At 48.9% G+C, this 24,606-nt stretch overlaps 1 pseudogene; it reads left to right on the top strand.

Annotated features, from left to right (window-relative positions):
• Positions 1–8,458: 8,458 nt before the first annotated feature.
• LOC119357861 overlaps positions 8,459–24,606 on the top strand; it is a 64,641-nt pseudogene continuing 48,493 nt past the window's right edge.

Raw genomic sequence — 24,606 nt, 5'->3', positions numbered from 1 at the left:
AAGAAGTTCCAGTGCTCTGTTCGGGGAATTTCAAAAATTCTTGCGAGAGAGGTTCGCCTTGTATTTCCATGTTCGAGAACACAAAAAAGAAATTGTTTTTTGCATTTTAAAATAATTCTCTTGATATACAAAGAAGTTCAGTTATTATTTAGGAGCAATTTGGTTTCAAAAAGAAAATAAAAAAAATTCAAATTATAAGAATGAAAAAGTTCATGTACTACATGATGTGTGTTTAATATGAGAAAAATGAATTAAAAGGCAAGGTCCATTTTTTTGTTATAAGTTCAAGTCCTCCATCGGAGAAAGTTAAAAAAATTATTGTGAGAGAGGTTTGTACAAAAGGAATATTATTTGTGTACCACTGACGAATGGATGGAAAAATTACAAACGAAAAATATGTCACAGAAGTTCAACGTGAAAACAGCAGGAAGTTCAACTACTACACTGAATGAATTTCAGATGAAAAAATTTAAACCATCACGAGTATGAAAAGACGATCAACATGGGAAAGTTGCGTGTTTACAACAACTTTCCATTGGTATATCACTTGCTCAATTCCGGTGAGTGGATGGAGAGCTACAGGCAAAAAACATGTGAAAAACAGAGTGAAGTTCAAGTAGACATGTCGAGAAGTTCAGGTTCTTTACGTTGTGCATTTTCGAAGAATCTATTTCGTGAGAAAGGTAGAATGAATGATCTCGCTATTTTTGAAATTACTTGAAAACGGCTAGGACTCAGAGAAAACTATCAACATGAAAAAGTTTTGCATTTTCCTTAGCGTTTCAACGGCATATTATTTGCCCCATTCCGATAAAGTTTGTCGAAATTATGGCGAAAATATGTTTTTAGCCATTTTCAGAAGTGACTTAAAACAGTAAGGAATTGGGAGAAACAATATATACCAAAAAGTTTTGCAATTCCACAAGCTTTCCAACTCCATATCATTTTCTACATTCGGGCGTACGGTTAAAAAATTAGCTCAAAAATACGAACTCGGTGCAACTTGGATTGTTTTATAAATCACTTTTAAACCATTCAAAATTAGAAAAAACTTTCAACATGAAAAATTAGCGCATTTTCATAAGCTTTCCAACTCTATATCATTTGCCTCAGTTGGATTAGCCATTTATAAATGACATTGAGAATACGAAGTCGGCTGTTCGGTTTGCCGAATTTTCAAAATTTTCAAATTACTCTTTAACCATAGGGAATTAGAGAAAACTTTCAACATGTGGAATGAGCGGTTTTGCAGCAGCTTTCCAACGCCATATTATTTGCCTTATTCTGATAAAAAGTTTTAAAATGCGATCGAAAATACGATTCACTTTTTTGTATGAAGAACAAAATGATTTTCAAAACTACTCTTAAACCGCTTACATTTTGCGAAAAAATTAACTTGGGTCATGATACTGGTGTCCATAGCTTTCCAACGGTATATCGCAAGCCCCATTTGGGCAATGTTGTCGGAAGTTTAACCTAGCACTCGGACAAGTTCAGGTCGAACAACTCAGGCAGTAGAATTACAAAAAACACAAATTCATCACGACCCGAGAGCAAAATTTGTCAAGAGCGAGATCCCTATTTAAAACCGGTATTTAGTTGCTAAAAAATGTTTCTAGATTACACTAACATCGTATAGAACACGACTAACCAGAATAATTCGCGGGGGAAGCCACGGTTGCGAAGATAGCTCGAAGGTCGGGGTCCTACAGAGGGAAGTTCAGGAGCGTTACTCAGGCAGTTTAGGTTGTGATCAGAATATTATTCTGATCCCGTGATCAAAATAGTGTTTATATATATATATGTTGTTCTGTATGCAATCCCATCGCACAACACACATGTCTTATTAGCAGCAACCGTCTATGTTATTATCGGTCTTCACACACATTTCTGATTACAGACCTGTTTGCCGCGTATCACACACATCTTCTTAAGTTGAACCATTTTTGTTCTCATGTCTCAATGCAAATAGTGCATCCGAGTGAACCGATGTCGTATATCACACACACCTTCATCTGGCTAACCGTTTCTTTTGTGTTGCCTAATCACAAACAGTTCATCCGAGTGAACCGTATGTTGTATATCACACACACCTCCATCTGGCTGCCCGTTTCTTTTGTTCCTCCTCATCGCAAACAGTTAATTGAACTGACGCATATGCCCTACATCGCACACGCAACTAAAATCTGAACCGTGTTTGATGGCTCCACCATCGCAAATGTTTTGCACCTTGTTCGACGGGTTTTACACCACCGTTTGTGATTATGGCATTGCACACTGTTTCATCGAAGGGTCTTCGATCATATTGTTGCGTTAGCAGCATCCTGGACATACATTTTTATTTTGATAAACATGCTTCACTGTCAACGGCAACCGCCCAGGCCACCGAAGTGTCCAAGCTCAAGTGGGAGCTGGAACAGACCGATGAGGACCTCGTCCGCATCAACAAGCGGTTTGATGAGGCGTAAGGTATGTTTTGAAAAAATTATTTACACACCTAAAGTAATATGCCAATGCGGGGTCTAATCTCTTGTGTTTTCCTGATCATATTTCCAGGTAGTGCGGCCGAGGAGGAGAACCTGAAGAGAGCCCTTGCCTAAGCCAAGGAGCAGGCACAGGTGAGTCAAGCGGCTGCTGACAGAGCGGCTGTGGACTTAGAGGCCGAGCAGGTCACCCGCCGCAAGTATGAGGAGCGGGTGACCGAAGTGGAGTAGGAGCTCCAGGATGCCGCCAACAAGTGTGAGGCCTTGGAGGAGAAGAATAAGGCCCAAGCGGACAATCTCACCAAGGCTCTTCAGGAGGCTAAGGAGGCGCGGACCGAGTCCCGGGCGTCTCGCGAGGAGATCAAGCAAACCGAACAGATAGCGGTTGGTAAGCCCTTTCTTTTATAGAGTATATTTGGCGGTCGAAGATATGCCTTGCTTAATCGACTATGGAGTTCTCCAGACGCCTTTACAGATCTCCCAAGTAGTGTGGCCGACACCGCGCAATTCGTCCGATCTTAGGAGTGAAACACCATGGAGAAGCTCTTCTGGTCCTAGTACCTGGCACCAGAAAGGCCAGCGCTGCTGAACAAACAGATGATGCAGTTAACGGAGCTGCATAGGATGCCTGGTTTGTCCATGAAGGACATCATAGTCCGGCTATGGCCAGTCGGACCCATTCTGAGCAGCTACTTCGGCTTAGTCAAGTGACTTGGCGAAGCCCTGCCCCGAGTTGAAGCTGTGAAGCGCTCGACGTGCATAGAGGGTGCACGGATGGCCTTTGCCCGTGTCAAGATGCATTGGGCAAAGATGAAGGCCGCCGTCGTGGCAGTTGAGGGTCCACCCGAGGGCAAGAACTACCGCAAGCCAGAGCAATACTTCGAGGACGTCCTGGAGGGTGCCCGTTTAATAGAGGGTCAATGCTCGAAGGATATTATGTTTGAATGAGTGTATCCGAGCTGCCCAGACTTTCTATTATGAAACAAGGCCTTTGTAATATACTTGTGCTTTTATCTGAAATTATTTTCCTCCAGTGCAGCCGTATTTATTTCTCAAAGTTTGCCAGTCATCAGCTTCAGCCCCCATGTAGATACTATGAGGGTGTTCGGAGTAGCACATGAGCACACTTGACCCAACGTCTTGGTCCGTGAAGGAGGCGTTAGTGCAGCGAACCAGGCAATCAGACTATGTGGCTTTATCACTCTCACTTAGCCATATGAGTTTGACAATGGGACTATAGGTTAGCCCCTGGTGTTTGTTCGACTATCCGAACTTGGATGTTTTAGGCGCGTGACCGGGTGGAGGCCAGTCCTTCATATAATATGGAAAAATCGCAAAAGATTTAGTAAGTCATTGAACTGCTGACCAGCTCTCACTATATCATGACAATTACTTTTCAGCTTTCTCTACTGAGGTGTTTGACCGGATGAGACAGAAATACAATCATAGTAGTTCTCCCTTTACTACCTTAGCCGAACAAGCGGAACATAAGGTGGTAACCATAGGAGCCGGGTAACCCAACTATTGACCAAAGACATGATTCAGAGCCGATGCATATAGTGCGGTATTCGGGACGCTGAAGTATACTATAAAAGTGTTCGGACTTTTGTTTTGAAAAATATATGTGGCCGAATAGAGCCCCTAGTAATTTATGTCGAGGTGTATATGTCAATCTGTCGTAAAGACGGAATACAAATTATGAAATAAGACAATACCGAATAAGGTTGGACAAAACTGTTTCTGCTATAGTCTGATTGATACGTCAAACATGCTTTTATAGAGAATGCCATACTCATCAAGGCTATTTTGCATGCCAAGAATTTGAGAACAAGGGAATCCTGTATACAGGTCCTAAAAATGTGGTCTTGAAGATCCTTTGGACACCCTGTCGCACGTCTGCGCCACTTTTCACCTTGGTGTAGGATCCTTTGAGAGGATCAACGATTGAGTAGACAGAAGGGGCCTAGGAAAGGGCCCTTTTGTACTACCGAAAAAGTGACTTGGGTTTTAAAGAACCTGGAAAATAAAAAAGAGAGGAAAGCAAGAATATTAAGGTTCAAATAGGGTCGAGCCGTATTGAGGACTTTGTCCTTAGTGTGCCTCCGTCTTTGCCCATGGTATTTTTAATGCATAGTTATGTACGCGCGGTACGTATGCCACAATTAGGTGGGGGTTTTGATGGAGACTGAATTTCTAATCAAGTTCTAGATGAACCGAACTATTGTTCTGCAGGGTAGACCGGACTCATTTGACAGTGTCCGAGGGCTTGATGGCCGATGAAGTATTTGGTTTGATAAGGCCGCCCTGTACCTCAGCTATGAGGGCCGCGGTATGCTCCTCAGTACGGAGGGAGCGCTCCATGTTTCCATTGGCTGTTATAACACCGCGTGGTCCGGGCATCTTGTATGATCGAAAGTATGTCTAGAGGGGGGTGGGGGTGATTAGACTACTTGACCAAATAAAAATCTAGCCTTTTCCCAATTTTAAGTCTTGGCAGATTTTAACAACTTAGCACAAGTCAAGTAATTAACCTACACATGCAATTCTAAGAGTATAGCAGCGGAATGTAAAACAATTGCATATGAAGGTAAAGTGAGGAGTTTGAGGGAGCAAACACAATGTAGACACAGAGATTTTTGGCATGGTTCCGATAGGTGGTGCTATCGTACATCCACGTTGATGGAGACTTCAAGCCACGAAGGGTAACGGTTGCGCGAGTCCACGGAGGGCTCCACCCACGAAGGGTCCACGAAGAAGCAACCTTGTCTATCCCACCATGGCCATCGCCCATGAAGGACTTGCCTCACTAGAGTAGATCTTCACGAAGTAGGCGATCTCCTTGCCCGTACAAACTCCTTGGTTCAACTCCACAATCTTGACGGAAGCTCCCAAGTGACACCTAGCTAATCTAGGAGACACCACTCTCCAAAAGGTAATACATGGTGTGTTGATGATGTACTCCTTGCTCTTGTGCTTCAAATGATAGTCTCCCCAACACTCAGCTCTCTCTCTCATAGGATTGGATTTGGTGGAAATAGGGTTTGAGTGGAAAGCAACTTGGGGAAGGCTAGAGATCAAGATTTATGTTGAATGGAATATCTTGACCTCAACAGAAGTGTAGGTGGTTCTCTCTCAAAAAATGTATGTTGGAAGTGTAGGCATGTTCTGATGGCTCTCTCCATGAATGAAGAGTGGGTGGAGGGGTATATATAGCCTCCACACAAAATCTAACCGTTACACACAAATCACCGAACTCGGTGGGACCGAATCATGAAACTTGGCCAGACCGATTTAGTTCAAAATGTGAATGTTAGGATTTTTGGTGGGACCGACATGTCAACTCGGTGGGACCGATTCCATTAGGGTTAGGGCATAACGTAATCTCGGTGAGACTGATTACACAAACTCGGTGGGACCGATTTTGGTAATAGGCAAACAGAGAGTTGGTCAGGCAAACTCGGTGAGACCGATTCGGTCATTTCGGTTAGACCGAAACATTACGAAGGGGAAACAGAGGGTTTGCATTGCAATCTCGGTGGGACCGATCGCTCATCTCGGTTGGACCGAAACGTTACGAAGGGAAACATAGAGGTTGCAATGCCATCTCGGTGAGACCGAGATCCCTATCAGTGAGACCGAAATGACTAGGGTTTGTGGCAGTGGCTATGTCAGGACCCCGATTCTAAGCCACATTGATCTAGCATGTAACACATCATATAACTTTGCGGCCTCACGCACGGTATTCCCACGGATGCCACCTTACCTGGCCCGGGACCGCTTGCGCCTTTTGGCTCACATATATGATAGTGTCGCTAGCATCCATATGACAGAGAACCCGGACTGACATGACTAGTCGTGAACCCAAAGTGGCACTAACTTACAGGGACAGGCATACATGACCCAACAACGAATGTGTCGGTCATCAGCGAGTGAATTCAGGTTGTAGCAACTGGGCAAGCAGGACTCTGGGAATCCGGGCTGTAGCAGGCTAACAGGAGTCCGAAAGATATCGCGTGACATTTCCCCGAAGGGAGAGACACAGGATCGAAGAAGGACACATGCCGGCCAGTCTAAGTGTTCCAGAGTAGTAGCAACTGGGCTAACAGGACTCCGGTGAACCGGGCTGGAGCAGACTACCATGGCTCAGTGGAAGCACCAGACCACATTTCCCCATAAGAGAGGCTACCAAGGATAGACAACTAGGTTGTAGGATCCCACACATACCAAGCATTTCAATCATACACACAATATGCTCGATATGTGCAAATACAACATGGTATCAACTCTACAGCTCAAGTACTTTATTTAAAAGGCTCCGGAGAGCCATACATAACATATCCATACAGGTAGGGGTCACACGACCCAACACTCAAGTCATACAAACATACAAGCACATGCGGAAGCAAACTTGTCTGAGTACAGACAACTTGAAAGCAACAAGGCTTGACAAAGCCTGTCTATCTACAAGGCCCTTCACGGCTCAAGATCACCACCTGGGTGGCAAGTCACTCGTCAACGTCAATATCTACATAGAACCCATCAAAGGGGGCGGTGTTCTCTTCTGCAATAGTTTATTAAGCAAACATGAGTACAAAGGTACACAGCAAGACTTACCTCAAATCCTACATACATGCAACATTATCAACAAAGGGATGGTGGGGTTATTGCGGCAAGCCAACTTTGACTCTTGGTTAAACTATCTTACGAGACATCAACTTGTAAATGTTTTGCGCACACGAGTCCACTACTCACCACAACAATACACTACCGCGGATCCTCTTCCGTCATCCTACGGAAGGGCCATCCACGGCACTCACACTTTTCTTGAGGCTTTTAGTAGTTTCCATTTACTTGTCTATGAACTGTATGGACAACCAAGTAGTCCTTTACCGCGGACGCGGCTATTCGAATAGATGATGTTAACATTGCAGGGGTGTTGTTGGTGTCAAAACCGGTGGATCTCGGGTAGGCGGTCCCGAATTGTGCGTCTAGGCCGGATGGTAACAGGAGACAAGGGACACAATGTTTTACCCAGGTTCAGGCCCTCTTGATGGAGGTAAAACCCTACATCCTGCTCGATTAATATTTATGATATGGGTAGTACAAGAGTAGATCTACCATGAGATCAAGGAGGCTAAACCCTAGAAGCTAGCCTATGGTATGATTGTTGTATGATGAATTTGTCCTACGGACTAAAACCCTCCGGTTTATATAGACACCGGAGAGGGTTAGGGTTACACAAAGTCGGTTACAATGGTAGGAGATCTTGAATATCCGCATCGCCAAGCTTGCCTTCCACGCCAAGGAAAGTCCCATCCGGACACGGGACGAAGTCTTCAATCTTGTATCTTCATAGTCCTGGAGTACGGCTGAAGGTATAGTCCGGCTACCCGAACACCCCCTAATCCAGGACTCCCTCAGTAGCCCCTGAACCAGGCTTCAATGACGACAAGTCCGGCGTGTAGATTGTCTTCGGCATTGCAAGGCGGGTTCCTCCTCCAAATTCTTCATAAAAGTTTGTAAACACCAAGAGTAGTGTCTGGCTCTGCAAAATAAGTTTCCACGTATTGCCACAGAGAGAATAATATTAACACAAATCTAATCTGCTGACGTATTCCGCAGTGTGACATCACACCATGGCCAAGCCTTTATTCGAATCGTTTTCACTTTTCCACCTCAGCGTGTTTTGCGAGGCGGTTTCCTTGGCACGTCTTGTCAAAGCAGAGATCGTGTTCCCCATTTACGGGATTCTCATCAATACGGACGTGGGTAACCCAACCGCGCCATTTATCATGGCACTTGGGAGGCAAGCGAGTTTTACTAGGCTGGTGGGGACGAATAGTCGCATCCGCCCATATAAGGGGATAAGGATCCACCTTTATACCTACGCCTTCTTCCTCCTTTGCCTATCCATCTTCTGCGCACCCGAGCTACAGCGCCCAAGCCCGCACTTCCTACCTCAACCTTCTCCAACAATGTCCGGAGCGGGAGGCAAGTGGATGGTCTCCTCCGTCACGGAGGGCCATGTTAAAAAGCTAAGGAAGGCCGGATAACTGTCCAAAGACATCGCGCACCGGCTTCCTGAGGAGGGGCAGCTTCTCCCCACCCCAAGGCCCCATGAGAGGGTAGTATTTCTTCCCCGCTTCCTCCGCGGACTGGGTTTTCCTCTCCACCCATTTTTCCGTGGGCTCATGTTTTACTATGGCCTAGATTTCCACGATCTGGCCCCGAACTTCATCCTCAATATCTCGGCGTTTATCGTCGTGTGCGAGGCTTTCCTCTGCATCCATCCCCATTTCGACCTCTGGCTCAAGACCTTCAACGTCAAGCCAAAGGTGGTGCGCGGCAACTAGGCGGAGTGCAGAGGTGCCATGGCGAGCAAAATAGCCAACGTCCTATGGCTCGAGGGCTCCTTTGTGGAGACCTTGAAGGGGTGGCAGTCAGGGTGGTTTTACATCACCGAGCCACGCGATCCGAAGTGGATCGCAGCCCCTGAATTCTGATCCGGACCCCCTATGCGGCTCTCGTCCTGGAAGGAGACAGGCTTGTCGTGGGGCGACGAAGAAGAGGTGACCGGAATGCAAAAATGCATCCAGTCCCTGGTGAACAAGCAGCTCAAGCTTGTCAACGTAGTCCAGGTCATGCTCGTCCGCCGGATCCTTCCGTGTCAAGAACGGGACTTCAATTTGTGGGAGTTCAACCCGGCGCAGCACCGAACTCTGAACAGGCTCTTCGACACGACGTATGAAGATGTCTGGAGGGGCTAACCAAAGGCGCCAAGGCTCCCACATCCGCCTCCGAAGACCGCGGATTCAGCTCGCAGCGTCCTGCTGGCGAGGTAAAATATTTTCATCTTTTACAGGATGTTAAGTTTTCTTCATAGTTTGACTCTATGCGGGATCTAAACTCCCTCACCTTTTACAAGATTGGCGGGCGAAGTCCTGACTGATTAACTATCCGGCTCCCTTGCCCGAAGACCCAACCCTGCTCTCCTAGTGAAGCTGCTGGTTCCGGCACCTTATGTGGTGCCGGAGAAGAAGGCCAAGAAGAAGAAGGCCACAGGGACTCGAAAGAGTTCCCGGCATATGGTGGTGTCGGACTCGTCGTCTGACGAGTCTGAGACGCACTCCTCCCGTGAAGACGAGGAGGAGGAAGAAGAGACCTCTCCCCCTCCAGCGGGGGGAGGAAAGAAGAGGAAGGCCGCCCCAGTAGGGGAGGCCGATGGGTCCAAGAAGAGGAGAACCCCTCCGCCGGACTACGCCCCCGACGCCGACGAGGACGAAGAGGAGTGACCGGACAGGGCCAAGCGTCCGGCGAAATCATAAGTGTTCGAATACCAGGGTAACTCATGATATTCCTTTTGTTGCGCAGCTTTCCCTAATGTCGAATATAATCATGCAGCCCGCCCAAGGACGGGCTCGACGAGTCGTCGAGCGGCTCCCTGGATTCATCGAATGTGAATTTAGTTCCGCCCGCTGCCTCCCCCTGTGCTGCGGATGACGCCGAAGTGGCATCGCGACAAGCTCCAGGGCAAGAGGAGGTGGTCCAGGAGGAACCGCGAGGCGACCTCCCGAACTCCAGGAGTAAAGGGGACCAGACCCCCCAGGGCTCCAAGTCCGGCTTTAAGCCAGACACCGCACCGGAATCATCAACGGTTCCGGACCGCGACAGGCGAACTCCTGCCAAGAGGAGCAAGCCTATTGAGCCGGCGTCCTCCGTCCAACCGGAGGCGCTGGACAATCTGCTGGAGGTGCTTAAGGGCGCCTCCATCGACGAGGAGCACCGTACCATCATGAGTACGGTGGTCCAGAAGGTTCGGTCCGCCAAAAGCGGACTAACTGAATCTTGTTCTAGCCTTCTAACAGGCTTCGAGGTAAGTAAAAAATATGTAAAAATATTACCGCATAGACAGTAGCCCCTGATGCTCTGTTTGGCATTCGGAAAGAAAAGCCGAATAGAGGATCTATTAAATATCGCATGAGTCTAACTAAAAAGAAGTCAATATACGTATGCAGGCTTCGCTGCTGGCCACCGCCGCACTGACTGCGGAGGTGGGTGCCCTGAAGCAGGGCCTCGAGCGGACCGAGCAAGAGCTCGGCCTTGCCAAACGGCAGCTCGAGGAGAAAGAAGGTAAGAGATACCTTATAGAAAAAATGCCTATAAGAAGACGCAATTGCAAAAAATGACAGGAGTACACTGCTTATTGTAGGGGCCACAACTGAGGTGGCGACCCTCAAGCAGGCGCTGTCCGAGGCCGAGAAGAAAGCGGCCACGGAGCGCACCGAGCGGGAGAAATTTGAGGCGCAGGTCGGCGAGGTGCAGCAAGAGCTTCAGGCTCTCATGAAAAAACATGAGAGTTTGGAGCTCGACTCGAAGACGCGAGCGTCCGAGCTTGCTGCGGCCCTTAAAACTGCCAAATCTGCCAAGGTCGAAGCCCAGAAGGCCCTCCAGGAATTGGATGCGGTGAAAAAGATAGCGGCGGGTAAGGCATTCTCTATGCAAAGCAGACATATAAAAGTAAACTACTTGTTACTTACCCGAATCCGGAGCTCTCCAGGGGCATTCGTAGATCTTCCCCGCGGCGTATCCGATGCCGCCGCATTCTACCGAGCCGAGGAAGGCAGCTCAACGGAGAAGGTGTCATGGTCTCAGTACGCTGAGGCCGGACACCCTGTGCCCTTGAGCAACCAGCTGAAGCAGCTGGTCGAGCTCCATAAGGCGGCCAAACAGGCCCTGAAGGGCTTCATAGTTCGGTTGTGGCCTGGAGAGGCCCTGCCTGGGAGCTACTTCGGACTGGTGCGGCAGCTGGTGGAGGCTTGTCCAAGGCTCGAGGTCATCAAGCGCTCCGTCTGCATCGAAGGTGCCCGTAGGGCCCTTGCCCGTGCAAAGGTGCACTGGGGTAAGCGGGACAGTGAGAAGCTTGTGAGGGACGGGCCGCCGCCGGGGAAGGAGCATCGCAAGCCCGAGAACTATTGCAAGGATGTTCTGGCTGGTGCCCGCCTTATGGCGGATGAATGTACCAAGGATGTAATTTTTGAATGAACTCGCTCGTGTTATCCTGTGTGCTGAAAACTTGTTCATATGCGCTAAGCAATGCTTGTTGAATTTAAATATTACTTTCTGTGCGGCCGTTTATCAAAAAATTGAGAGATGGCCAGTCGTCGGCTTCTGCCCCGATGCCACTAGTGCTGGGGTGTTCGGGATAAACCTGAGCGCTCTTTTTCCCATGATTGGGTCCGTCGAGGAAGGCGATCAGCACAACGAACAAGGCAATCGGACTATAATGCTTGAACACTCTCACTTAGCCATAGAACTCTATAATTTTAAATTTCGGCAAAGCCCCTAGTATTCGGAAGACCGAGTTCGGGGCGCTATCCACGCCTTGGCCGGACAAAGCCGGTTCCTCGCTCGAAGTGGCATACGTCTTTAAGGACTCGAAAAACCTCTCGAACAGCGACCGGTCTCTCGCTTCATCATGACAGTCGGTTTTAGCTTTCTCTACTGAGGTGCTCAGCCCAGCTCAACTGGGGCACAATCGCAGTAGTTCTCCTAGTGCTACCTTAGCCGATATAGCGGAACGTAAGGCACCAAAACATAGGAGCCGGGCAAACCCAACCATTGACCCAAATCATGATTCGGAGCCGATGCATATAGTGCTATAAGTTCGGGGTGCCGCACTTGTGAAAGTGTACGTACTTCTCACGCCATATAGATGGGTACTGAAGCCCCTGGCGTATTTTGCCGTACCACAATGTACGGATGCGACATGTTATTAATAAACATATATATAAAAAGGAGGATAATGCAAAAAATAGACAAAAAGCTATGCATTGTTTATAGAAAGGCTGTTATGAAAGCGGAACGATACAAATAGTGCGATAAGCAAAAGAAATTGGACTATTTAACATGTCCTGGCCAGGGGCAGGCCGCAGAATTGTATTAAAAAACAGGTATACTGCTCGCAATAGAGACCACCTAGGAGTTCCATAATGCGGCGTGGCTTGTCTGCTTTCCTGGATCTTGCATCGTTTGTGCGGCAGTTGAATTGCCGAATGGGTCATCCGAAGTATGGAGTCCTGAGAGTAAGAGAAAAAAAGAAAAAAGGAATCCGGCGGCCCCTGGTGCGGTTTAAGCCGTATTTCGGGCGTGCCGTGATAGTGCCCCTTCCCCTGTGCCCATGGTATTTCAAGAGCGTAGTTATGTACGCGAAGCACTGGTTTCGCTATATCGCGAGGGCTAGGGTTGGGGCCGCATTGCTATGCTAGCTCAGAACGTGCCAGGTAGTCTTGTTGTAGGGTACTCCCGGCGCGCTTGATAGTGTCCGGCTTTTTGAAGGCCGAACTGGAGAACTGCCTAGAGAGGCTGCTTTGTACTTCTGCTGCGAGCGCTGCCGTGTGCTCCTCCATTCGGAGGGAGCGTTCAGTGTTCCCATTGACCGTGATTACTCCTCTAGGGCCTGGCATCTTGAGCTTGAGGTATGCATAGTGCGGTACCGCGTTGAATTTTGCGAATGCGGTTCGCCCGAGCAGTGCGTGATAGCCACTACGGAACGGGACTATGTCGAAGATTAACTCCTCGCTTTGGAAGTTATCCGGAGATCCGAAGACCACTTCCAGTGTGACTGAGCCTGTACAGTTGGCTTCTACACCTGGTATGACGCCTTTAAAGGTCGTTTTGGTGGGCTTGATCCTCGAGGGATCTATGCCCATTTTTCGCACTGTATCCTGGTAGAGTAGGTTCAGGCTGCTGCCGCCGTCCATGAGGACTCTTGTGGGATGAAATCCATCAATGATTGGGTCGAGAACCAATGCGGCGAAGCCGCCGTGACGGATGCTAGTGGGGTGGTCCCTTCGATCAAAGGTGATCGGGCAGGAGGACCATGGGTTGAACTTTGGGGCGACTGGCTCCATCGCATATACGTCCCGTAACGCACGCTTCCGCTCCCTCTTGGGGATGTGGGTTGCGTATATCATGTTCACCGTCCGCACTTGCGGGGGAAATCCCTTCTGTCCACTATTGTTCGGCGGCCTGGGCTCCTCCTCGTTGTCGCTAAGCAGCCCCTTGTCTTTGTTTTCGGCTCTTAACTTGCCTGCCTGCTTGAACACCCAACAATCCCTGTTGGTGTGATTGGCTGGATTTTTGGGGGTGCCATGTATCTGGCACAAGCGGTCGAGTATTCGGTCCAAACTGGACGGGCCCTGAGTATTTCTTTTGAATGGCTTTTTCTGTTGACCAGATTTGTAGCCTCGGAATCCGTCATTAACTGCTGTATCCTCGTTGCTGTCGCTGTTAACGCGGCGCTTTTGTTTGTTCCGACGCGACCTGTCGCTTTTGTCCTTGGTATTCGAATTATCAGGGTTCTTGGTTAAATTATTGCTGCGAGCTAGCCAGCTGTCTTCTCCCGTGCAAAAGCGGGTCATGAGTGTCATGAGGGCTGCCATAGATTTCGGCTTTTCCTGTCCCAGGTGCCGGGCAAGCCACTCGTCAAGGATATTATGCTTGAAGGCCGCTAAGGCCTCTGCGTCCGGACAGTCGACTATCTGGTTTTTCTTTGTTAGGAACCGTGTCCAAAATTGCCTGACCGATTCCTCTGGCTGCTGAATTATGTGGCTTAGGTCATCGGCGTCCGGCGGTCGCACATAAGTGCCCTGGAAGTTATCAAGGAATGCGGCTTCCAGGTCCTCCCAAGAACCGATTGAGTCTGCTGGCAAGCTATTAAGCCAATGCCGGGCCGGTCCCTTAAGTTTGAGTGGGAGGTATTTGATGGCGTGTAGATCATCACCGCGGGCCATGTGGATATGAAGGAGATAATCCTCGATCCATACCGCAGGATCTGTTGTGCCATCGTACGATTCGATGTTTACGGGTTTGAAGCCCTCAGGGATTTTATGATCCATTACTTCATCTGTGATGCATAGTGGGTGTGCGGCGCCTCTGTATTGGGCTATATCACGACGCAGCTCGAAGGAGCTTTGTCTGTTGAGTTCGGCCCGGCCGGATTTATTGCATCCGGAGTGACGATCATCGTCACGTGCCGTGGGGCACCTGCGCGATCCGTAGATCGATCTTGTTTGCCTTGCCTTGTCCTCCAGTATGTCGCGCAGGTCGGGCGCATTTTCCCGTGCCTTAGTATGCTTGACGCGGCGTCGGGACATGGCTTGAGTGGAGGGCCAAGAGGCCTCTCTGTCGCGGCCACGGGGTGGCCGGTCGGCCATGTCATGCACTGGTGATGTAGGTGCTTCCTCCTCTAGTCGGGGTAGCAACCTGCGCTTTGGGTAACTCCTGGAGGGGCGTTCGAGTTCATACTCTTCGGCCGCAAGGACTTCAGTCCATCTGTCAGCTAGCAAATCCTGATCAGCTCTAAGTTGTTGCTGCTTTTTCTTGAGGCTTCTTGCCGTGGCCATAAGCTTGCGTTTAAAACGCTCTTGTTCGGCGAGATCCTCTGGCACGACGAACTCGTCGTCGTCGAGGCTTGCCTCGTCTTCGGAGGGAGGCATATAATTATCGTCCTCAACCTCTTGGTCCGCCGCCCTCTCGTGAGGGCTGGCTTCTCTGTCCTCCTGTGCTGAATCTTGCTGGAGGGGGTGTTCTTCGGTGCTATTCGGAGTAGTATTATCTCCCGTGCTGGAATCACCGTTTTTGCTTTGGCGGAATTTAGAGCGGCGCCGCTGACACCGGCGCTTGGGTTGTTTCTTAGAGGTATCGTCCCCTGCTGTTCCATCGCCATCTCCATCCTTTGGAGTGTCCACCATATATATGTCATATGACGAGGTGGCCTTCCAGCGCCCTACAGGTGCTGGTTCTTGTTTGTCTCCTGCATCGTCGTCCATGTCGTCGATGTCTTCGGAGTCGAAGTCAAGCATGTCGGTTAAGTCGTCGACAATGGCTACGAAGTGGGTGGTGGGTGGGTTTTGAATTTCTTCATCGCCCGTATCCCAACCTTGCTGACCGTAGTCCGGCCAGGGCTCTCTTGATAAAGAAAGAGACTTTAGAGAATTAGGGATGTCGCCGAAGGGCGAGTGCTGAAAGATGTCCGTGGCAGTTAACTCCATTGTCAGCGCCCAATTGGATTCGATTGGCAGGGGCGCGGGGGGCTCGGAGTTCGGAGAGGAATCCGGCTCCTCGGAGTCACGGGCCATGCGGGGTGCAGGGCTGGAGTTGGGCTCGATCGCCTCTGAGATCGCAGCCCCTGAGGCAGCATCCAACCGCTGATCCTCGATCGGCGTAGTAGGCTCCAAATCAATGGTCGGAACCGGTGCGTGTGCGGCCTCCAAAGCGCTGTTCGGCGGCAGAGCTATATCATGCCCATTGAGACAGTGCAGCGCGCTTGGCTGTGGCTCGAATCCGTCGAAGATCAAGTCCCCGCGGATGTCAGCCGTGTAGTTTAGGCTTCCAAACCTGACCTGATGGCCAGGGGCATAGCTTTCGATCTGCTCAAGGTGGCCAAGCGAATTGGCCCGCAGTGCGAAGCCACCGAAGACGAAGATCTGTTCGAGGAGAAAAGTCTCACCCTGGACTGCATCGTTGTTGATGATCGAAGGAGCCATCGGGCCTAAAAGCGACGACACAGAGGAACTCTCAATGAAAGCACCAATGTTGGTGTCAAAACCGGCGGATCTCGGGTAGGGGGTCCCGAACTGTGCGTCTAGGCCGGATGGTAACATGAGACAAGGGACACAATGTTTTACCCAGGTTCGGGCCCTCTTAATGGAGGTAAAACCCTATGTCCTGCTCGATTAATGTTGATGATATGGGTAGTACAAGAGTAGATCTATCACGAGATCAAGGAGGCTAAACCCTAGAAGCTAGCCTATGGTATGATTGTTGTATGATGAAGTTGTCCTACGGACTAAAACCCTCCGGTTTATATAGACACCGGAGAGGGTTAGGGTTACACAAAGTCGGTTACAATGGTAGGAGATCTTGAATATCCGCATTGCCAAGCTTGCCTTCCACGCCAAGGAAAGTCCCATCCGGACACGGGGCGAAGTCTTCAATCTTCTATCTTCATAGTCCTGGAGTCCGGCTGAAGGTATAGTCCGGCTACCCGAACACCCCCTAATCCAGGACTCCCTCAGGTGTACTTCTTCACACATGTTTCCACCACTTAGCGTCTGCACACGACCTGTGCTTGGCAGACTTCAAGCGAAAGCTGACGTGGGTGTAGACCATGACCTGACTAACCACACAAGTCTCTAGTCCAGGTTTATCGCCTATTCCGGTTCCATCCGCAAGGAAATCCAGCCGGGGTGTTCTCAACGGCCCCAAACAATGTGTACAGGGTTCCCGAGACACCAAGCGTGCGCCCGGTAGACCGTGCCACGTACCTACTGCATCACAGCCCACCCCATGGGTCAGCGCTACGCACGGCGTCCAGTAAACTACAAACACCAGAAACTACTTGCAACTCCTGGACAATGGACAGGGGGGTTACCAAGTCGAGCGGGGTCATATTTCAGGGCCCTATGCGTGGTAGTAGCTGATCTTAAATCACACATACAGATCTCAGTTCTTAGGGACGGTTCCAATGAAACAACCCACCATGTACTCCTACATAGCCTCTCATCGATACCTTTACCAAAACATGTTCAACACTTCACTCTCATCACCGACACAACCATTTCACTCTAGCCCACCACCCAGATGAACCATACCTAACACGAATCTAAGCATAGCAGGCATAGCATGGTAGGAAACGCAAACATGGCTCAAACAACTCCTACACATGCTAGTGAGTTTCATCTAGTTACTGTGGCAAAGACAGGTCATGCAGAGGAAATGGGTTCAACTACCGCAGCACACAACAATTTGAAATGTTGTTGTCTTAAATGCAGTAAATGAGAGCAGGAGCAAGAAGATGGGATTGTATCGATATGATCAATTGGGGGTGGGGTTGCTTGCCTGACAGAGTGGTCGAGGGGTACTGCCCTTCAACTGGATACTCGTGAATATCCTCGGGAGTAGAACCTACCACGCAGATCACACCGGTAACACAATCAATACATGGCAATATGCAACATTATGATGCATGAAAATGACATGGCAAAATGAGTGTGTTGGGCTAATGCAACTAAAACCAGGGTGGTTTGAGCTTATTTGAATCAAAGATTCAAATCCCGACTCAAGTTATGAGCTCATATAAGTGCATTATCATATTTCATTTAATCAGCAAGGTTAAATTGCTTTGACATGCATGAAACCAGTACCAATGGATAGATTGTATTTTTTGATCATTTTTCATATATAAATCTTTGCATTCTGAGCTATAGATTAATTTGTGATTTTTTGAAGTTTGTAACAATTTCTGGAATTTTCTGAATAAGTTTAAATCCAGAAAATTCTTTACAGCATCAGCATTGCGTCACTGTGATGTCACCAGGTCAACGGGACTGGTCCAGGTCAAACTGACCAGTGGGTCCCGCATGTCAGTGGTTAACTAAACTAACTAAATTTAGTTAGCCCTAACCTAGGTTAATTAGCAGGGCTGGGCCCCACCTGTCATAGACCTATGGGAGGTCAAACCCATAGTCAAACCGGGGCTAACCACCGGTGTTTAGCCGGCGGCGGCGGCAGACGCAGCGGAGGGGCACGGGCTTCGCGCTCTGGCGACCAATAGGACGGCGGAGGCCATCTACTTGAAGTTGGGGACGAGCCGCATCCAGTGGTGGCGATGGTTGGGCTCGGGTTGGCCAGAAATGTCGCCGGCGACGATCTTGGCGGCTGACGGAGCTCGGGTGAGCTCGGGGTCGTTGCTACGACAAGAGAGGCGGCGTGGTAGTTAGCACCTACGTGCTCTATGCGGCGCGGTGAGCAAGGTGGACATGTCAGCCGGGCTGTTGCGTGGCTGGAGACACGTCGACGGCGAGCATAGGCGGCGGCGGGTGCGGGTGAGCTTGTTGCGGTCGCTACGCGTGCTAGGAAGAGAACAGGGAGGGGGAGATGGCCAGCAGCTCACGTCGATTTCGACGAGCGAGTCAGCGAGGCCGGGGAAGAGCTGGAGCGGTCGGGGCGGCGATGGGGATCTCCGGCAATGGTGGCCGGGGATGAGCTTGGTGAGGACGGTGCAGAGCATGCGAGCGCTCGGGGCTCGGCCTGCTCGATGAAGCGGACGACGACAGAGATCCTGGACACGGCGAGGCGATGAATGGACGGCGGTGGCTATGAGCTTCACGACGGCGCGAGCACGGCTGCATCGTCCATGGCGAAGAGAGGGTGAGAGAGAGGGCAAGGGGGAAAAGTGAGGTGGTGAGGTCGGGGCAGCACCGAGGAGGCATTTCGAGGCATCGCCGTGCTGTCCAGGCGACGCAGGCGAGCAGGGAGCTGCGTGGCGGGCTCGGCGCGCATGCACCGCCCCTCCCCTGTGTACTGGCATAGGTGGGTGATGACTGGCACGGGCCAGGTGGGCCGACCCAGTGCAGGTAAGTGGCCTCTGGCCTTTCTCTCTCTCTCTTTTCTATTTATTTCAGTTTTCTATTTTCTGCAATGTTTTTGGCTTTATTTAAAATGCCAGAAAACTCTCAAAAATCCTGAAAATAATTGTGGGCTCTATTTGGAATATTTCCAACAGCCCTCACTTAAGTTCAGAATTATTTGGACATTTAAAATATTTTATAGCATTCAGATGTCCAAATGCAAATAGCTAATGATTTAATCCAGTGACCTTAGGTGTCCTAGAAAAATGTGAACTAATTTTGGTAGAGGTTCTAGACCAAGACAAAAGTGATGAACACTTTTGAAGGGCATTTGAGGTTCACTGAGAATATATTTTAGTAACCCTAGTTGGTTTAAGTGGTGCTGGGGGTTTGGTTCATCGCTATTTCAAGTTTCTGGAAATTTTAAACATAATGCATCACTCTAATGCAAGCACTGAATAGGGTTGTGACAACTCACCCCCACTCAGAAAAATCTCGTGTCGAGATTCATGGCCCGTCGGAAAGAAAGTGGGGTACTCAGGTCGAAGATGATCCTCCCTTTCCCAAGTAGATTCTTTCTCGGAATGGTGTGACCATTGAACCTTGAGAAACTTGATGTTGTGGCATCGAGTGGTACGCTTGGCTTGATCAAGGATACGAACGAGATATTCCCGATATGTGAGATTATCTTGGAGATCAAGCGTTTCATGGTCCACTCCACGGATAGGATCCGAGAAGCAACGCCGGAGTTGAGAAACGTGGAAGACATCATGAACTCTGGAGAGATGTGGAGGTAGTTCCAATTGGTAGGCAACTTCTCCTTGTTTGGCAAGAATGCGAAAGGGTCCAATGTAGTGAGGAGCCAATTTGCCCTTGATACCGAATCGATGGGTTCCCTTCAGAGGAGTAACCCGAAGGTAAGCCTTCTCGTCGACTTCAAAAGTCATGGCCTTATGTTTGCGATCATATTGGCTCTTTTGACGAGATTGGGCTATTTTCAACTTTTCACGAACAACGTGAACTTGCTCTTCTGCTTCCTGGATCATATCCGGGCCAACAAATTGTCTTTCCCCGGTTTCTGACCAGTTAAGAGACGTTCAGCACCTTCGTCCATAGAGAGCTTCAAAAGGAGCTTTGCCCAAGCTAGATTGATAGCTATTGTTATAGGCAAATTCGGCAAATGGAAGGCATTTCTCGCAATCCATTCCGAATGAGATAACAGAAGCTTGGAGCATATCTTCCAGAATTTGGTTGACGCATTCTACTTGACCACTTGATTGAGGGTGGAAGGCGGTGCTGAAGGAGAGACGAGTCCCCATAGCATTTTGGAAACTTTCCCAAAATCGAGAGGTGAAGAGACTTCCACAGTCTGAGTTAATCTCCAATGGAACACCATGAAGAGACACTATTTGAGAGATATACAATCTGCTAGCTGGCTAGGGGTTATATTCTTTCGAACAAGCAGGAAGTGGGCTACTTTAGAAAGACGATCGATGACAACGAATATAGCATTGTTCCCTTTCTTGGTCCTAGGAAACCCGGTGATGAAATCCATACCGATTTTATCCCATTTCCATTCAGGAATAGCTAAGGGTTGAAGGGTGCCAGCAGGCCGTTGATGCTCTGCTTCAACACGATGACAGACTTCGCAATTATCAATATATTAAGCAATTTCTCTCTTCATCCTAGTCGACCAGAACCTCTGGCGTAGGTCCTGATACATTTTGGTACTGCCGGGATGAATTGTGAGAGGAGATTCATGAGCCTCCTTAAGGATCAACTGCCGTAGATCCTGGTTCTTGGGAACCACTAGACGGTTCTCAAAGAAAACAACACCTCGGTCATCCATAGAGAAACATTTAGTGGCTCCGCTAGCAATGTTCTCTTGGATGCAGAATATACCTTTATCACGCTTCTGGGCAGCTATGATTTGATCCGTAAGGATAGGTTTCACCACCAAGGTAGATTGGAATCCTTGGGGAACAATGTGAAGGTTAAGCTTCCGAAATTCCTCATGGAGAAGTGGTTGACCTTGTTGTAACATCAGGTTGTTACAGTAGGATTTACGACTTAGTGCATCAGCCATAACATTGGCTTTCCCTGGGGTGTAAGTTATCCCTAAGTCATAATCTGAGATCAACTCGACCCAACGTCTTTGCCTGTGATTCAAATATGGTGGGGTGAAGATGTATTTCAGACTTTGGTGATCGGTGAAGATTACACAACGATTACCAAGAAGGTAATGTCGCCATGTTTTGAGTGCATGGACTACAGCTGCAAGCTCCAGATCATGTGTGGGATAGTTTTCCTCATGTGGATGCAACTGTCGTGAAGCATAGGCAATCACATGACGATCTTGCATGAGTATGCAACATAGTCCTTTTCACGAGGCGTCGCAATAGATAACAAAGTCCTTGGAGAAATCTGGTGGTACCAGTACGGGAGCAGATGTCAGGCGTCTTTTCAGTTCCTGAAAACTGTTCTCGCACTGTGGGGTCCACTCGAACTTTTTATCTTTCTTGAGGAGTTCAGTTAGAGGTTTAGAAACCTTGGAGAAGTTTTCGATGAAGCGACGACAGTAGCTTGCTAAGCCAAGGAAACTCCGAACTTGCTTGACCGATTCAGGTGGAGTCCAATTAGGAATGGCCTGAACTCGCTCGGGATTGACATCAATACCCTTACCAGAGATTACATGGCCTAGGTAGGTCACTTCTGGCAACCAAAATTCACATTTGGAGAATTTGGCATAAAGGCGATGCTCTCGAAGTTTCATCAATACCAGCCTCAGATGTTCGGCATGTTCTTCCTCATTCTTGGAGTAGATGAGTATATCATCGAGGTATACCATGACGAATTTATCCAAATACTCCATGAAGATCGAGTTCATTAACCGAGAGAAGGTGGCTGGGGCATTGGTTAAACCGAAGGACATAACGGTGTACTCGTATTGGCCATAACGAGTAACAAAGGTCGTTTTGGGAATGTCCCCGTTCTTGATTTTGATTTGATGGTAGCCCAACTCAAAACCATTTTGGAGAATACCGAGGATCCAGTGAGATGGTCATACAGGTCATTGATCCTGGGGAGCGGATACTTGTTCTTTATGGTGACCAAGTTGACAGGTCGATAATCTACAACCATCCGATCCATATCATACTTCTTCTTGACAAAGAGGATGGGACAAGCCCAAGGAGAAGAACTAGGATGGATGAAACCCTTTTTCAAGGACTCATTGAGTTGTTTCTTAAGCTCAACTAGTTCTAAGGGTGCCATTTTGTAGGGTCTTCTAGAGATTGGGACCGCTCCTGAAACTAGATCTATCACAAACTCCACATCTCTGTCAGGTGGAACACCTGGCAGTTCTTCTGGAAGGACATCCGGAAAGTCACGGACTACCGGTATGTCTTCGAGGTCAGGAAGAGGACTGGCATTAAGAGAGTAGAGCTGACGCTTGGACACTTGGGTCAAAACATTCACTGTCTTGCCCGATGGGTGAGTAAGTTGAACAGTTCTAGTGGCGGAATCAGTCGTAGCATAATGGGCTGACATCCAGTCCATACCTAAGATGATATTTATGTCTGAGGACTTGAGAGCTATTAAGGATGCAAGGAAGACAAGTCTATCGATAAGAATTTCATTCCCATGGCTTACTCTAGAAGTTTTCCATTTGGAACCCGGAGTTTGAATTACCATGGAAGTGGGCATATCAAAAAAATTGGTATTATGCAGTCGAGCATAGCTCTCAGATATGAATGAATGAGATGCACCAGTATCGAAAAGAACAGATGCCGGATGGTAGTTAATAAGGAGCGTACCAAGGACGACGTTGGGATCATCATGAGCCTCCTCAGCCGAGACATAGTTGACATGGCCACGTGCAGTGGTGGTTGGCTTGGCATAGTACACCATTCCCGCTGGCTTACCACGACCAACGGATTCCCAGACTGGTTGGGGTTGTTTTTATGGGGACACTCTCGAATGTAGTGACCCGGCTCTCCGCACTTGAAGCATGTCACAGTGTTAGTGCACGGGGCAACATTAGCGGCTGGTCCGCCATAAGCCTTAGGCGGTGCATGCTGCTGGGTTGGGCGAGGCGCCTCATAGGATGGCCTTGGAGTGAATCTAGGTGGCAGAGCAGTGTTTGGAACCCACACACGGCGCTTCTGAGAGCCAGAACTGGATGAAGAACCAAAATCACGGGAGTGCTTGCGTGTAGCTTCATAGTCAGTCTGACCAGTTTCAGCACTGATGGCCTTGTTCACAAGCTTCTGGAAGGAGGTTCACTCGTGCAGACAGAGGTCATAGAGAATCTCGGGGCTAAGTCCCTTCTGGAACCTTGCTTGCTTCTTAGCGTTGGTGGATACTTCTTCAGGAGCATAACATGCTAGATTTCCAAACTCTCTACTGTATGCATCCACGGTTAGCCTGCCCTGGGTGAAGTTGCAGAACTCCTCCCTCTTACGATCCATAAGACCTTCCGGAATATGGTGCTCACGAAAAGCCTCGATGAACTCTGCCCAAGTGGTAATCTGGCCAGCTGGGCGCATAGCCTCATAGTTTTCCCACCAAAAGCTAGCGGGGCACTCAAGGCGATAAGCAGCGTAAGTGACCTTGTCAGATTTGGCTACGCGTGCAGAACGTAGCTTATGGGTGATGTTGCAGAGCCAATCATCCGCATCGAGGGGCTTGACGGAATGATGGAAGGTTGGTGGGGTCAGCTTGATGAAATCATTGAGAGACACTAAGTCATTCCTTTGGTGATGTGCAGTGTTCTGCTCAATGCGTTCCAGCAGACGGTTGGTCTCGTGTTTATTCCTTTCTGCCTCCAACATGACTTCAGCCAAGGAAGGTGGATGAGGCAGATTCCCATCCCTAGCTCCACTGGCTTCACCCTACTCCTGGGCAGCAGGGTTGCTTCGAGTATTGGCCATCCTCGGAAAACAAAACAACGGTTTAGACAAGGATGGCAAAATTCTGGCAAGGAAGTGCAGAATGTAATGGATGACACAGAATGCAGAGATGTTCATCTGTATGACATGGTAACATAGAAACTGCCATATATATACCATCGGTCATACACACCATACATAGTTTAGTACAAGCCCAGGCTAAAGTACAACTGCTGTGAAAGGCGATACATCTCATCAGAGGCATTCCAAGCTCCATTACATTATTTATCCACGCCTCCGAAATTTAGTACACACCAAGTTGTATCCCACGTCACGCAGGACTTTGGAAGATACAACTGTTACAATACTGGTGCTGCTACTACCAACTCAGACGTCTCCGTAGTAATCTTCATAGAGATTACCCCCATGTCCTGGAAGCTGGACGTGATCATCTGGAAACAGTGGGTCCTATGGAGCTTGTAGTCCATAAGGACCCGGATGTGGCCTGGGTCCAACGAACGGTGCCAGACAAGGTCCACGGGGAGGAGTGATGCCTCCTACATCACGCCAATCCATATGATTCGGCAGACCAGACTGCACGGGGTACAAATCCCGCATATCCATATACCCAGCCTGCACAGCAGGTGCAAACCGTGTCAGAGTGGCCCAGTGGTCAGATCAAGTGTTGAAGAGCTCCATTCGCAAGGCACGATTCTCGCTGTCCTTATCCTCAAGCAAATCTATGGTAGTGCGGAGTAGCGAATCCTCATGAGCAGAGTCGGTGTAAACAGCCGAGTAGTAACCTTCTGCTCCAGGGAGTGA

This window comes from Triticum dicoccoides, chromosome 2A (genome assembly GCF_002162155.2).
Source record: "Triticum dicoccoides isolate Atlit2015 ecotype Zavitan chromosome 2A, WEW_v2.0, whole genome shotgun sequence".
Taxonomy (NCBI): domain Eukaryota; kingdom Viridiplantae; phylum Streptophyta; class Magnoliopsida; order Poales; family Poaceae; genus Triticum; species Triticum dicoccoides.
This window is presented reverse-complemented; position numbering and strand designations above follow the sequence as displayed.